At 35.9% G+C, this 17015-nt stretch overlaps 1 long non-coding RNA gene across 1 annotated transcript; it reads left to right on the top strand.

Moving 5' to 3' along the window:
* Nucleotides 1-6199: 6199 nt before the first annotated feature.
* LOC126916188 (uncharacterized) lies at nt 6200-14337 on the top strand. The gene is made up of 2 exons (XR_007710483.1): nt 6200-8995; nt 11985-14337. It is a non-coding gene; the product is annotated as an uncharacterized LOC126916188 (long non-coding RNA).
* Nucleotides 14338-17015: the final 2678 nt, after the last annotated feature.

Genomic DNA, 17015 nt, shown 5'->3' with positions numbered 1-17015 from the left:
GGTTTCAAAGGGAACATAACTTAACGTGATTAATTTTTGGTAAATATCTAGAAGTTTGTCCTCATCATCAATTTATGTTGTTTGGGAGCATGATTGCATGATTCTCAACAACTTTTTCCTATACATGCATGTAACCGCCCTGTTCAACCTTAGATATTTCCAAGATATTCGTAAACACTGTGAAAACTATCATTATTGGACATTACTCCTGCCCATATATATGTACCTGTGACACAGTCGCAAGTATATCCGATACGTTCGCCGCTTGGCGATCTGTTTACCGTATAGCCATCAGCCATACATATCTTTATCTTTGTATCATACTTCACAAATGTAAATAAACAGCTATGGAAATCCCATTTATAATTGCAGATGTAATGACACTGTAAGAAACGCCTTCAAAAAATTTACTTCAGTATATAACATAAAGGATTTGACTCTCTGTATGTTTGCATTTCCGAATGAGAATCTTACTTATTCTCTATCTGTATTAAAGTTACTAAAGAGTTAAGAAATGGAATCATAATGAAATTATATGAATTTCTGATGTATATCATGTATATAATTACGATCAGTTGATGTAGTTTCTAATTGAATGAAAAGTAATTCATAACATGCAAGCGTTGCCGGTCGGATTGTTCGGAAAGTTAACCCGTACTCAATACATTGATGATATTCATTTGTAATTGAATTATAAAGATAGATTATTACAGACTTTCTTACAGTCTTTCATATGCACTTGTGCACGGGAATTTCATCCAAAGGATAAACGGAATAACCAAGCTCGCCCAACATTTTCTTATACATACAGCGACTCATGAAAGTATTCGATCGCGCTTTAAAGAAGAATAATATTTTTAAAACAATTTGCATATTTTTGAAATATTAGGAGGTTTAATTTATTAGATAATATGCCAAGAAAATTTTGAAAGAATAGCAATTGTTCGGAAGAAAATAATAAAAATCACTTTTTACAACCGTTTTATTTGGGCCTGTAATGAAAATTCAAAAAACACGTTTTGAAGAATCTGTCTATTACATACATACTGAAAATTTAATCGAAATCGGTTAACGCTGCTATAAGCTGTAAATGGTTAAAAAATGATGAAAATCGCAGTTTTCTACGATTTTTTGTAAGAAAATGTGAAGTTCGAACGCTTGGAACGGTCGCCTGGTCTTCGTCACCTTCGGCTGTGGAAAGAGAAAGTGTCAACAATTGAGGGTGCCACAAATTAAGTCCTCCCCCGTATAGTAAGTATATGAATCAGCGGGCTCGACGTTTTGCAACTGCGACGCCTGGTTTTTTTGAGTATTCGTTGTACAATCGTTAACGTGGACGAATCGTCAATGTCGAAGTAAAACCACACGAGCTCGGCATTTCCGAATTTACAAAAGTGCTATAAATGCTATAGCAGGAGTGCTATAAACGTGACTGGCTTGAATTCGTTTTTAATATCTTCTTACATTTCGGCCTACACCTATAATAAATCTACATGTTCGTCCATCTTTCGATACCTGTTGGTGGTTTCTGCATCAATCGACCTCGATAAAATTTTCTGCATGTATATAGGTGATATAACTCTTCAAAATGTACGATTGTAAATCCTTTGAATCCTTAGAAGTAGTTTAAGGAAACAACAGCTATTTGTAATCGAGAACAACTCGGAGACGCGAAACTTTTTGGCATTAGCATATTTTTTTTTTCATTCCTTGAATTCTGGCGTGCTGTATTCCTTTATTCCCTGTGAACCGTTGGTCCGACACTTGAACGTCGCATGCGGTCACCTCAGGGCCTGTCGCTAGCCCGATGTGACCATTATATAGGAGTGGAAGTGTCTCCTTCTTTGAAATATGCACTCACCAATTGCTTCTTCTTTCCATTCCCTCCATCTTGAGAAAATGAACAAACCCAGCAGTTTGTCTGACTTCAAACATCCTATCATCAGTTTGTAGTAGAACTTCACCAAGCAAGCACACGTTTCTTGTATCAAGTATACGTTTTTCCTTAGCTTTTTCCGGACTGTCCTTAACACTAAACCTACCGACACTTCGTGTATACCTATTCCTACCGTGTGCGATCAAAATGACCGATGATTAAAGAAGTAATAGTTTTTATGATTTAACTTAGATAATGGTTAATTTATAGCTAAATGTATATAAAATGATGAACTTTCATAAAATTTCGTCCAAATTTACTTTTGTTTAATTTCAATCATAGACTTAAATAGAATCACACTGTTATTTATATAGAGATATATCTTATTCAACTTTGCTGCATTTTTTACAAGTTATCTTATTATCAAATGTACATTTGCCGCATAAATATTTCCCGCATCTTAAACAAATTTTCGTAATTTTGTAACCTTTACTTGAATACTAATTTTTTACTTGACAAGTTTTTTGTAGTACTTGTTGATAGTTTTATTGCATGGTTTTTTCCCGCGATTCTTTATATAAAAGTAATGTATGCACTAGGTTTATAACAATTTTGTGAATTCTCTGTAAATTGGCCCCATACTGTAGATACCATTGCAAATTTATTGGTTCGTAAACGTTGGCTTCTTTCGCTCATCTTATCAAATCGTATACATCTCATAATTTCAGCAAAGTCATTCCTCCTCATCTTTTTTGAAATAAATGCAGGTCTGCAAATTTTATTCCACAAATATTAGACATCTAAATTTTTTGCCTGATATGCACCGCGGGCATATAACAGAGCAATAAATGCATTTAGTTTTGTTGTATCTAGCTCCCTCGTAATCCCCAATACTCTAAATGCTTCCTCTTCGGTACATTTTATTATATGATTCCTTATACGGTGATGAATGATAAGATAAAATTCCGTCTTTACTGGTCCTTTTATTATATGCTGTTTAACCCTAAAAATATCCTAAAAATATTATGAACTGATGTCCTGCCAGGTTTGAGACTTGCATCTATTTCTTTCCAAACTGTTCTATCGGACCCAGTTTCACTCTCTGCCGTCAACGATAATGTCTTTCTTTTTTGCCCTTACGTAAACGCTTATTTATAGTATTCAACTATGATTCTGTTGTAAATAGCTTTTCATGTGTTTCCATGCCGTTTTCAGTTGCTAAAGATTCTCGTTCATCGCACACTGAACAGTCTTCTCCTATGTACGTTATTTTTTTTTATAATTTTTTTTTTTTGAAAAATCTTGATATTTGTAGGGTAAATATTTATCACAAAATAATACCATGTACGGAATACAAAATTATTGTCAAATTTGATATGCTTTATTTTTCCTCTTATAACAACTTTACACAAAACGCTCTGAGATGCTTTCTTTTTTTTTTTTTTTTTATTGAAATTCACAATTTGTCCAATTTGGACATTTGGTAGAATTTTTTAACAGTTATATTAACATGTTGGTGGCTACCCCCAGCGGAGTACCATCCTCGCCTTTGTTAGGTTATATCCTTTATGAGGTCTGCTGGGTGCTTCCTTTTTAGCCTTCTGCCCATGTTTATGGTTTTGTACGTTTCCGCAGCTAGTCGGTTTGTGTGTGTTGCTATTCTTGATTTGTATTTTTCTGAGTATCTGCTAATTTCTTCCTTGACCGATGGGATTCCCACGTCCCTCCGTATGTCATCATTTCTGACGTACCATGGTGCGTTTACTATTGTTCTAAGGATTTTAGCTTGTATTATCTCTATTTTGTTTATATGGCTCATTGCTGCTGTCCCCCATAGTGGTATTCCGTACGTCCAGATTGGTTTTATGATCGTTTTATATATTTTTAATTTATTTTCTATGCTTAATTTGGATTTTCGGCTTGTTAGCCAATGCATTTGTCTCCTCGTTTTCTGTATTTTTTCTACTATTGATTTGGTATGTAGTTTCCATGTGAGCTGTGTATCTAAGTGGAGTCCTAGGTATTTGACATGCTTTGTTTGTGTTATATGCGTGCCGTTCAGTAGAATGTTTGGTGGTATCTTTTTTCGCAGCGTGAATGTAATATGGTTGCATTTATTGGGGTTTGCTTTTATTTGTTTTTCTTGTAGCCAATTTTCTATTTTTGTGATATGTTCTTGTAGTATTTTGACTGCCGTTTTTGGGTTAGTATGCCTGACTAGTATAGCTGTGTCGTCCGCGAATGTCAGTACTGTGCTATTGGTAGTTGTTGGTACGTTCGCCGTGTATAATGTGTATAGTATTGAGCCTAGGACGCTTCCTTGTGGTACCCCTGCCTTGATGTCTTTAACTTCAGATTGTGTGTCCTTGATTTTTATTACGAAGATTCTGCTGCTTAGGTAGAATTTTATTAATTGGTGTATTTGGAATTGTTTCCTAATTGTTTGTAGTAGGCTTTCATGGTTAATTTTGTCAAATGCTTTCTCTATGTTCATAAAGAGGACTGTGCAGTATTCCTTGTTTTCTAGTGTTATTATTATTTCGTTTATAAGCCTGTGCATTTGCTCTATCGTGGAGTGTTAGTTTCTGAATCCAAATTGGTGTTCCGGTATTAGTTTTTTTATCTCTATTATTCTTTTTATCCTGTAATATACTATTTTTTCCAGTATTTTTTCCAGTATTATTCTTCCAAAATACTGGAAGTAGTGATATTGGTATGTAAGATGCAGTTTGGTGTGGGTCTCTGCCTGGTTTAGGTAACATTTTGATCTGTGCTAATTTCCATGGTATGGGGACGTATTCAATTCTTAGAATTGCATTGAATATTATTGTCATTAGTCTTATAGCTTTTGGCGGAAGGTTTTTCAAGATTTTGTCATTGCTTAGGTCGATTCCTGGTGCTTTGTTGTTTTTTGTTTTATCAATTATGTTTCTAATTTCTTGTGCTGTTGTTTTAGGTATGGTGTATTCCTTGTCGGTTGTGGTAATAATGGTTTGTGCATCCTCCTCCGTATGACTTTTGAGGTTGCTGTTGTTGATAATATGTGGTGTGAATGTGTTGCAGAGGTGGTTGGAGAATTCTGCAGCTTGTTCTTCGTTGCTTCTTGCCCATATGTTATCTGCTTTTCTGATTGCTGGGACGGGTATTATTCGCTTCTTTATTTTTTTCGTGGCTTTCCATAGTGAATAGTTGGTGTTCTTGTGTGTGGAGAATGTCCCTATGAACTTTGCGAATTCGTTATCGTTGTGCTCCTTTATTTTGTTTTTTATTTCCTTTGCAAGTTTGTTTAAGTGTTTTTTGTTTTCTCGAGTTCTGTATTTTTGCCATTTTGCTTTTGCTTTTCTTTTTTCTCTGATTTTGTCGAGTATTTCTTGCGGGATTGTTATTGTTTGTCTGCTGGTTGATTCGGGTGTAGTGGTTGTCCTTGCTGCTTCTTGAATAGTTGCTGTCAATGTTGCTACTGCCTGTTCTATGTGTTCAAGAGTTTTCAACGGGATGTTGCAGTTTATTTTGCTTTCTATTATTTCTTTGAAAGTTTGCCATTTGGTGGATTTATTGCATAGTGTTACTGGTTTGCTATAAAGTATTGGTTTGTTTCTGTATTCAATTATTATGGGTGTATGATCGGAGCTGAGCTCGAGGTTGAATGTTATTTTTAGTTTGTTTGTGTTTAGTCCGCTTGTAACTGCAAAGTCCAGAAGATCTGGTTTTTTGTTCAGGTCAGTCGGCCAATATGTCGGTGTTCCTGTGGATAATATATTGAGATTATTATTTCTAATGTATTTTTCCAGTGTTCTGCCTCGAGGTGTAGTGTTTCTTGATCCCCATAGCGTGTGCTTTGAGTTGTAGTCTCCCGCTGCGATGTACTTGTCCCCTAGGTCCTGGAAGTATTCTTCCTACATTTGTGATGTTATTTTGTGTTGCGGAGGCACATATACTGCTCACAACTGGAAGCAGTTGCTGCTAGTTTGAACTGTAACGGTGGTTGCTTGTAAATATTCCTTATTAACTTGGCTGTGTAGATAATGTTTGATATCGTTTCTGACTATCACTGCTGTCCCTCCGTGAGCTTTTCGTGAGGGGTGTTTGGTATCATATATGGTGTAGTATGGTATTTTCATGTAGCTTTTTGTAGTGAAGTGTGTTTCTGAGACAAGTTGTATGTCTATATTGTTATTGTATATGAATGTTTTAATTTCAAGGGCCCGTTGTTGTAGGCCGTTTGAGTTCCAGGCTGCTATTTTTAGCGTGTCTGTTTTTATTTTTTGCTTAGCACGTTTGTAAGTAGTTGTAGCATGACTGTGATTTGTTGAGTTTGCTGTCTGAGTACTGCGTTTTGTTAGCTTATCATTCTGGTTAGCATTTCAGTGTTCTTGATGGATTGTTTGAGAAGTTCTTTGATTTCTGTAGTGTCGTTGCTACTGTTGTTGTGGTATTGGTTGTCTGAGTGTGTCGATTGGCTGGTTACTTGCGCGTAGCTTCGACTACCAAAGGTGTTGGTGCTGATGTGTTTAGTGTTTATTGCGTGCTCTGTATTTGGTAATGTTTCGGGTTTTGTACTGTCCTGTTGGACTTGTATGTTAGTGTATGTCCTGTTTCGTAGGGGTGGGAACAGTTTGCGTTGTAATTGTTTCCTAGCTTCACAACCTTTATAGGTGGCTGGGTGTTTTCCGTTGCAGTTATAGCATCTAACTTCCTCTATTTTTCCCGTGTATGGGCAGTGTATTGTTAGATGATTTTTTGCGCATTTAACGCATGCCGGGGTTCTATTGCAATAGTTTTTTGTGTGGCCGTATTGCTTGCACCTTATGCATTGGGGATATCTTTTTTATGTCTAGGTGGCTCCACTTTTACTATTGTGTTTAGTAATTTTTCTATATCGTATATGTCTTTGTTATTGTTTCTAGGTTCTAGTTCGACTAGGAATAGTGGTAATGGTTGTTTGGTATCATCACTTGTTTATGTTGTTTATTGACCTTACCTGGTGTCCGATTTTTGCTAGTTCTTCGCTTATTTTGTCGATATTTGTTTTTAGGTGTAATCCCCTGATTACTGCTTTGTAGCTTTTGTCGGATTTGAGCTGGTAGGTGTGGTACGCTGCATTTTTATCCTTTAGTGATCTTGTCACTTTTCTGAATGTGTCTGGGGTGTTGGTTTGCACTTTCACCTGGTCTATTTTTATCTGTTTGATAACATAATTATCTTTCCCTGCAGTGTTGTTTAGCAGTTCAATGAGGGGGTCAATTATTTTCGCATCTATGTATATTGGTGGTGGTTTAGGAATGCGGTTTGTCGAAATTTCCGTTGGGTCCGTTGCTGTCTCTTCTGGCAGTGTGCTAAATGAATTATGCAGTCTGATATCCTGAAGCCATTGTTTTTTTTCCAGTGTTTCGATTTTCCTCCCGCTTACGAACGGGGTTACCTTGCGTTTTTTGCTGGAAGTTGCCACTGTCCAGCTTTCTTCGTGGTGTGTTGGTTCGTTGTCCTCATCGTTGGCTTGTGATATTTTCATGTTATCGTCTTTTTTTTCTACATATGTAGAGTCTGTAGCTCTATTTATAAAATATGTTTCTCCTGAGTTGGTTATTTTTATTGGTGGAATCTGCATGATTCCACGTTTTGTCGATCGATTACTTTGCCGCTTTCTCTTCCCTCTTGCCGCACTTTCGCTGGAGCACTGTTTCGCACGTCCGTTTAAGTCGCCTGCACAGGCGGAACTGGAGATGCTTTCTTTCTGAGTTTTAGAGATGAAAAATTTAGATGTCGAATGTTATAGCAATGAGCAATAACTCTAAGAAACTTCTCGACTTTTAAAATGTTTGTAACAATGGACTGTAAAAGGTGCTAAATTTTGTGGCGATTAGGATTAGGATTAGGTGATCTTAGGATTATAATGGACCTGAGTTGATATGTCTTGACAGTTGGTGGCTATCTTGATCGAGGGATGGATTGCTTTATGACAAAATTACGGGTGTAACAGTTGTTATTATTTGTTATACTAATTTTGTTTGCCATTTGATCTTTGTACTGATTGCATTTATTCTAGGAATAACTAACATATTTTATCGGGCGGTCAAAATGACCGCTCGCGGCAGGCAAAGCAGAATATAAATTGTTCTCAGAAAATAAAAGAGTAAACTAAAATTAAATACAGAAAAATATATTGTATGCATGTTTCAGGAAAAGTCAGAAATTATGAAGCGATATGATAAAGTTTAAATATGGTTAAATTTGTGTAAAAGTCGCGAGAGCGGTCAATTTGACCGCGCCGGTAGGTTAAGTATTAAATCTTTAAAGAAACTCGATTTCATTAAGTTGCACTTCGAGACAGTCGAATAAAAGTTCGCGTGAAATATCTCTGGCACTGCAACGTGTGTTGTTTAAATAGTCCGAACCGATTCCAACACTGCAGTATTACAAGGATTAAATTAATTTCTATTTTTTTAATTTTTAAAAATTACCGGATGAAATAGAAAAAGGGCCTTGATGTTTGTAAGAATCTGGATAATTTCATTGTAATTCGCAAATAACTCTGGCAATCGAATGCAATTTTAAATAAAAAAAAAATTACATTGTGATTGCACTTTAAATAAGTATAACTCAAGAGATCAGTTATTAAAGAAAAAGATATTAAGTTACATGTGGGAATAGAATTAAGTGCGCTTATTTGTCTTGCACGCAGGGACATGAAATGAAGCGATCGTCTTCCCTTATTATGATGGCAAATTTAAAATCCTTCGACGGCTACCAAACCGCTCTTTGTTCTTGCCTATTTGTACTTCTAGCAACAGCTCATAGATGGCGAACGACATTTGACTGCCGTAGTAAGCGTACATGTTACAATGTTGCCATTCACATAGCGCGGGTTCCGAGTTAAGTGGATAACCTTGTATATCATTTCTAGCGTAATCGTATAACTACGTGTAACGTACAACCCGAAGGGTATTTTTACCACAGACTTTTACTCCTGTTAACTTCACCACATCTGTATGTGTATTACATCGTTTGTGACTTTACCAACCTTATTAGTTGGATTGAGTATAATTCCTGGACTCACCGCTATAAATCGCAGAGGGCGTAGGAAATACTCTACTTTCCTTCACGATCGATATTTCAGATGTAAGATCTATTCTGTATATTGGTTTGTGGTATTACAAATAATAGTTGTGAAAAGTACCTGGAAATTATCATCTGTCGATAACACTAATTACAATATGTATAAACACACGTTTTTAGATGACATATACAGATGTCGCTGTTGGTCTCTGAAAGGCTTCAAATATATCTCTTAATATGTACTCATATCTAAATCGCATAATTCACTGAGAAATAGAAAAGAACCAAAGAAATAAAGGAAAAGTAATAAGAATCCATCACTGTTACGTAGAAAATATTAACGAAAGTGATGAGTAATGTAGTCGAGTCAAGACCGCCGTGGTAGCAGGGATTCGGCAGAGGAAATTGATGCGAGTTGCGCAGGTGCATTGAACTTCCCCGATTAAGCATAGAATAAGGCGATTTCCACGGGACGCGCGCGCGCGCGCGCCAATCTTGGTGGTGGTCCGGAAAATTGCGCGAATCATGAACGAGTTAATCGTGTTAGCCATAATTTCAGCGCGCTTATCGTCCGTCGGTTAGGTATTGCTCGTGTAAATATAAGTTTAATCGAGATCATCGTCGAGTAATCAATTTAATCGAGATGTGCCTCGATCACGGAGATGGAAAAATCAATAATACGCGAAGACGGACGCGCGAGCGCACATCGAAGGTATACACGCAGTCGTGTAGCGCGACCGCTTTTAAATAATCGGAAACACTGATAAGCATGTTTTCGAAGACAATTTCAGCTAATCGCATGCGTTCAATGAATATCATTTAATTTATCGAGTTCACAATTATTCATTGTATTGTATTATAAGTAACACGGTAAACATTGGTATTACAGCAGGTTGCAGTTGCAAGGATAACTGCAAAATAGAGGATACTAATTTTCAATTAATTGCTGGAGCGATTGAGATAATTTCTGTATTTAAATAGTATGATCTTGTTAGACGAATAAATTTGTGATACTCTAATAATCGATTAAAATAATTTTCATTGACTCATTGATTTTAGAATATTAACAAACAGATATAATCTTCGCGTGTCAATATTTATGAAAGGTATGCTAAATACAGGCTGTATAAAATTGTCGTTGTAAATGTTAAAGGCAGAGATCAAAAATTATAGTTATTCCCATGATAACTTAACGTTAATTGCAAATACATAAAATTGTTATACTTACTGCACAGCTAAATTACAACTTTTCGGAAACAATGATGAACCGTGCAGTACAATCAAATTCTATTTAGAAAAAAGGGATCTTTATACGGTTATAGCCGAAAAATTTCTTATAATTATCGTAGTGATCCCCCACAACTATAGAAAGCGCATAGTATGCGATGTACAATAATAACTGATCTATCGATTGATCTGTACTCGTGAGAAACCGCATGGTTTCTCATGCCTGGAGTCGTTGAGCAGTTGGCCATGGTGAATGTAAACAGAAGTGAACTTGGCAGTGTCGATAATATTCCCCAGTGAGGGTCGTCGAGGTTGAAACGACGGAGAAAGTGCAGTCGCGGTCGAGAAGAACGAAAAGAGAGCAGAATAAGGACGGACCGCGAGAGAAAATGGAAGGAGAATGGTAAAATCTGGCGGGAAAAAAGAAACTTAAGACGAAGTGGGAGAATGATGTCTGAACTAACGTGTAACACTGAAGAGAGAGGGAGAGAGAGAGAGAGAGAGAGAGAGAGAGAGGAGAGAGAGAAAGGAGAGAGAGAGAGAGAGAGGATGTGGGAGAAAAAAGGAAAACTTCCGAGACAGCTATCACGAACACTTAAAGAGTTCTGGCAGATTTATGAGCACGGGGCTCCTCTCTCCATCCCTACGCTCACGAGTCAACCTGCCTGTTCGTCGGATAAATCCTGTCGGTCACTCGTTCTCGCTGCTCTCTTTATCCATTTTTCAAGACAGCAGCGAATCCTCTTGCGTGACCGTGCTCGCCGTTTTCATTGGGAACATGGCGAATGCGGCGAGGAACCGCGAAGAAATGAGTTTGATCATTTAAAAGGAACTCTATCAGCGTTCAACCATACTTATTAATAATATTTCTTACAAGAGCCATTTGCCTCGCTGTTGATAAGCTTATTGAAGTTTGATTTATAATTAAGAGCGTTGTGACCGTTTCGCGGCCAACGATCGTACGACATGCGATAATTTCATGACCACAAGTTTAGTCAATTAAATTAACCGTCGCTTCGATAATCATCGGCCACCATTTAAAGTAAAGTCTGCTTTGCGTGAATAATCATATTTGCAGCGATTAGAATAGTTCAATCTACCAGATACGATCGATGACGATTAAACATAGATAAAATTGAAAAAAACTTCCAATCCGTAGAATATTTGTTGTCAATAGGGCTGAATTTGTTATGTTTCGATGTTATCTCTGAGGTTGATGTATATTTGGTCAGCGTGACAGCGTATTGGGATTATTGGTTTGGTAAGATGCTTTTGTAGAATTATTGCGAAGTTATCGAAGTGCTTTGGATAGAATGTTCGATTCAAGATTTAACGATCCTGGTATGATCTTCGAATTTTTAAGCCTCGACCTCACTCTTTTCTTTTAACAAGCAAAAAGATTTTTATTGTTTTAAGAAAAACTGTAGCGAGAGGGAGGATCATGCGTATCAAGAACTATCCTTTCGTACTTTCCATAAACGTTAAACTGAAGAAATTTGTTGATAGAGAAAACAGTATTATTAGGTTTAAAGAATAATCATTATGGTGTTCGCATGGCCACCCACAAGCGTCCACGTCATTTTTTCACGACTTTTCGTTTCGCTACGCGAGATGATGATTTAATGAGGCATAGACTGCGAGAAAGTGACTTGAGGAGGCAGCTGAGAGATAAGGTACAGCGAAACAAGTGCGATAAGCCGAAACGAGATAGCGTCGTCGCAGCCAGCCGACGATATCTCAAAGTCAATGTCCTATGAAGGACTGCTGCTACGTTCCGATCCGACAAACCACCGTATATATACTACATACTCTTCTCTGATTACAGGCATTACGGCCACGTGTGTCGCTGCCCGTCGCTGCCCGTCGCTGCCCGTCGCTGCCAGTCGCTGCATTCTCCTTTCTCCTTCCTCCTTTCTCCCGTTCCGACGCATGTTTCTCCGTCTCTGCCTCGTGGAGATATCGATGCCGAAAGCACGATTTCTTATTCGCGCTGATCTATCTATATTTTGTATACTTGCCGAATGTCTTGTTCCAACGCGCTTGTTTAGGACCATGGAATCTGCTTTTTTGTTACTTCGGCCTGTTAAAGGGGATTGATTTGCGGATTCTTGGTTGATTCATGTTTCTTAGACAAATATGCGGATGTCGTCATAAAATACTTTCATTCCGCAAACGTGGCTTTCGACAAATTTTATGCGGTGCTTACATTAATACGAAACTCGCTATGATAAAACATAAAACGTCGTATCTAGAATCACGATAAGAACAACGAAACCCGACGCTGACCTTAAACTTCAGGCGGCGCGGCGAATGGAACTTGGAAAGAGGATCATCGTGACCATTTTATTCTTGATTTTTGAGTATTTTTATTGATTCGTTAGATAATATGTCAAACCAGTCGTACAAGATCAAGAGATTTCAGAATAAAATTATATGAAAATTCACGTTTCACAACAAGAATATGTAATATTTATCAATTATTTCCATAGACACTATTGTCTTCACAAAATAATCACTTTTATGTAAAGGATTAATTATCTTTATCTCAGATATTTGATCTATAGATATACTTATAAAATATATACATATTCGTTCTAATTACGAACTTTCAAGTACTCAAGCGATGCACGATAAGTCTCCGATATTTCGTTTCTTTCTACTTGCAGACTTTCGCACATGATATAATTGACACAAACAGCGTTGAAAATATAAATTTCAAACGTTATTCGTGGCTTCTTGCTTTTCCATATAATAACTAATAACGTAGTTACTAGAAAATAAAATACGTATGTGGGTGGTGGATTGTACAAAAGTGCGTAGTATTATTCGACAGTGATATAGTCCATACACTTTTTCACTTAATTTATTAATTATGTAACAAGCTTTACATATGGAAAACGACATGCTAATATTGCTATATACTCTGTAGCTACCGCTAGACAAACGAATAACTATATGTAATTTTGTCGGTATTTTTTTAAAAACTATCTCTACACGGGACTGACATTTCAATAAAAGTCACACGTAATCAACTGTATTTCAAACTCTTTGCCTGAAAAAGACAAATTGTTACTCGCACCATTTATCAGAAAGAATTGGTTAAAAGACAATTAGTTCTCCCAAGAATTATTTACAAAATTTGAACATCCAACAACATACATCAATAGTAATTTGTAATCATTAAGATTATAAACGAACTAACTACCAGTTTTCATAATTGTCAGTTAAACTTAAGCGTGAAAACAAAAATAATTAAATTAAAAAAAAAAAAGTAACACTTATTAATCGTAAACGAACCAGCTATGAATGCTAGATGCTGAAAAATACTAAATAAAATATAAAATCAACTATGATTCCTGACAACTGTCAGCTAAACATGAAAACAAAAACCATTGCATGTTTGAAACTAACGAATTCCTTGTATAAACGAACTAGTGATCAACCTCACGTTTTTTATTGTAAACTTTTTTGTTGCAAAAATTTTCAAGCGAATTATTATTCAATTCTGATATTAAGGGGAGAGTCCAATACCAACGTTACATTTACGTTATATCAAATAAAGTTTAATAAAAGTAATAGAATTGGGATATAATACGAACCAGGGGACTAAATATCAGACTGCCTGTGACAGGTGATTGTCAACGAATCCACAATTTTAGCTAACCAAAAATGGCCACCTGTAATAATAATAAAAAAGAGAGAGATATAAAGATAGAGTACATGGGTCATATGTTACCGCGTAAGTGAAAGCGACATAGGGGCCCCTTCTGTCCTTGTCTAATCAGCCATGCACACTGACGCCGCTCGTTGATCGGCGTTACAATTCCATATTTACTGTACGGATGTGCATGCGTTATTAGACAAGGACAGAAGGGACTTCTATTAGCTAACGTTCGCTTTCGATTCTTATATCGCTTTTTCAGCTCGCTCACGCACTCTATCGTTACATCTCTATAATTGCAAAACGTAAGAGGTGCATTAACTTCGCTTGATTATTTTTTACTTAATTCGCGTGATTTCTCTTTTAATACCATAGATATCGTTGTTTTTTTCTTTTTTTGGAAATAATTTCACGGACAGGGGACTGAAATGTAAAAGTGGTGACAAAGATTGTAAATGTTCTTCGTCGATAGAATAAAATCGATTAAGGTAAAAATAAATGCGAATGATAAATATGACTATTGTATAATATATCTTTTTAGTTTTTTTGTCTGAATTTAATAGTTTTTAATAGGTAGAATCCAAAAATGCAATTGTTCAAGGATTATGCGTGTGGAAAACTGAGCATTTTTATCGTATATTATAGGTTAGTATGACGTCATATTGCTTCTATTCGTAATTCGATTGATCCGCACAGATGAGCATTGAACTACTAACTTCGCCGAATATTCACTTATACAAGCGTAACCGGCAACCTTTGGCCAAAACTAATTCAGTACTCATGATTCAAAATCCCGTCGTAAAATGGCCGACATCCACGTACATTTGTTAGAGCCAGTGACTCTACTCATTGAACGAATCGTGGATAAAAATCAACATGGTGTCAAAGTTGGCAGTCAACGCTGAAATCGCTTAACTTTACATACTTGTAACTTTTGAACTACGGAATTCCTAAAGTTAAAACTTACATTTTTCGATTCTACGTATAGAAAACCATTTTAAATTGCAATTAGGAAAGGTCACAATTTTGTATCCGTTAAACCGAAGTTCAGTCTATACGTAAAAAGGAAAAATTAGCGAATACTTTCACATTTACGCATTGAATACGAGAGGGATAGATTAAATTTTGTAGTTGTAGTTTTTGGATATAAATAAATTAAATTCATAATTCTTCATAATTTGTCCATGAAGTTACAGTTATTATCTGTCTCTGGTATGTAAATATAATACGATTTAATGTTTTTAAAGTGTTAAAAAGTGAGAGATTGGAAGAGAGAGAAAGAAATGCCCACTTCTGTAGAATCCCCATATACGTATGTGTATAAAACAATAATAGACAATAATTTTTATGATTGTTTTATTAACGTTTACACTTTTTTTAAACGTGCCTTTTCTAATTGACTAGACAGAGCAAGAGAGGGAGGGAGAGGGGGAGGGAGGGAGAGAGAGAGAGAGTACTATATTTTCATAGATTTCGAAGAACTATTACAATTAATAGATTTGATCTTGTAACTTGTGATAATTTGTTTGTCTTGCTGGTAACAGTTATATCATTATAAAGCGAAGAGTTTATTTTTCATTACACTGTATCTAATGAAATGTAATCTTTGAAAACAAGTTTTAGCTAAATACGTATATCTCGATGGACTAATTACACAATCATCGGTCGATGGCAATGTTCTTAGTAATTCGCAGCATTATAAAACAAACACAGCCGTTAAATATCAAGAATATACTTACAGAGATAAAACCGTTTTGGCCTAAAAATATGTCTCTATACGGATTAGGTAATGTCAACTCTTTTTATTCGAATACTCAAAGTTCTATATGCGATAACGATGAAAACGCCAGTGTAAATTTACATGTTTGCGAGTTTTATAAAATTTATGAATCAAGTTCAGTCACCTCCGTAATTTTGTTCAACTCACGATCAGTCCCACAAGTACTTGAAATAAGTTTTACGAAAATGTTGTTTTATAAGATTTGTACGATACGTATGGTATTTAATAGGTAATTCTAAGACATTACATTCATCTTTTTAGTTTAATAAATCTAGGTAATCGTAAAACTTGGTGTAACTAAATTTCTTATTGAAAAGATTTTTCCTTAAGTTTATGATTATATATCGTAACATTTTATAGTATATTCTCCACAAATCTATTATATATTATTAGCATAGCATTATATATTATTAGCTAGATAATAATTGCAATACGTTTTAACGATAAAATTAGTTAACAAATGTAATTAGCAATAATTTTTATAAATTACTGTAGTGATTTTCTTTCTTAAGAATTATTCCTATAAAACAGATCAATTTACGCACACATGATTGCTATCGCACGTAACAATCAGATATTGGATATGTATTAATTAGAAATCAATCTAGCGATCAATAAAGAAATTCTTATCATCAAAGTACAACTACCTACAACTTCCGTCTACGATATTGCTCGATAGGAAAAACAGCCACTTGAAGTACATTGCGTCATGCGATCTGTGAATCTCTCCTGACGGAAGAACTTCGAAAAAGGTTTTCGAGAATTTAGGCTAGGACGATCGAAAGTTTGAACAAATAATTTATCATTCTGCAGTTTCTCTGCTCGATAAGCATGCATGGTGTCGATGATATTCGGTCGATCGAATAAACAGCGAGGCCGTTGACTCTTCATCGGCCATACTTTTCTCCGATCTAATCTTCAATCTTCGATCGAAACAGCACAATCTATCCAGCCAACATAGGAAACTTACGGGCCGGCTACAATCTACAATGTCACGAGCAAAGGTCTATCTAGCGAGTCCCAACCGTCGATAACGGCAACTAACAACAGGCTAATCTATCAAGGACGCTCGACAGTGAAAATTTGGCCTTGAAAAGGCAATACCGTTGACTGGAAACCTGACGGGTTTATTATATCCATAATGGAGTATCGTTAGCGGAATACGTGTACTACTTACGTCCATTCTTGTAGTAATAGACGTTAAGACTCTAAACGCTGTTTGTGAATATTTAAAGATATTAGAAATAGAACCATTAAATTTCAATTACTGTCTTTTTAAAAGGCAGTCTTTGTTAGGAATCACAGAAGAATTAGCTATTGCGAAGTAATAAAGCATTGATCAAGAGATTTAAAAGTATGGAAATCATTTTTCGAGAGTTTCCATTCTTTTGCTTTAATTGGCATTTAGTAGAGCT

The sequence above is a fragment of the Bombus affinis genome, chromosome 5 (genome assembly GCF_024516045.1).
Source record: "Bombus affinis isolate iyBomAffi1 chromosome 5, iyBomAffi1.2, whole genome shotgun sequence".
Lineage (NCBI taxonomy): Eukaryota > Metazoa > Arthropoda > Insecta > Hymenoptera > Apidae > Bombus > Bombus affinis.
Note: the sequence above shows the minus strand (reverse complement) of the source record. Positions and strands in the feature narration are given on the sequence as shown.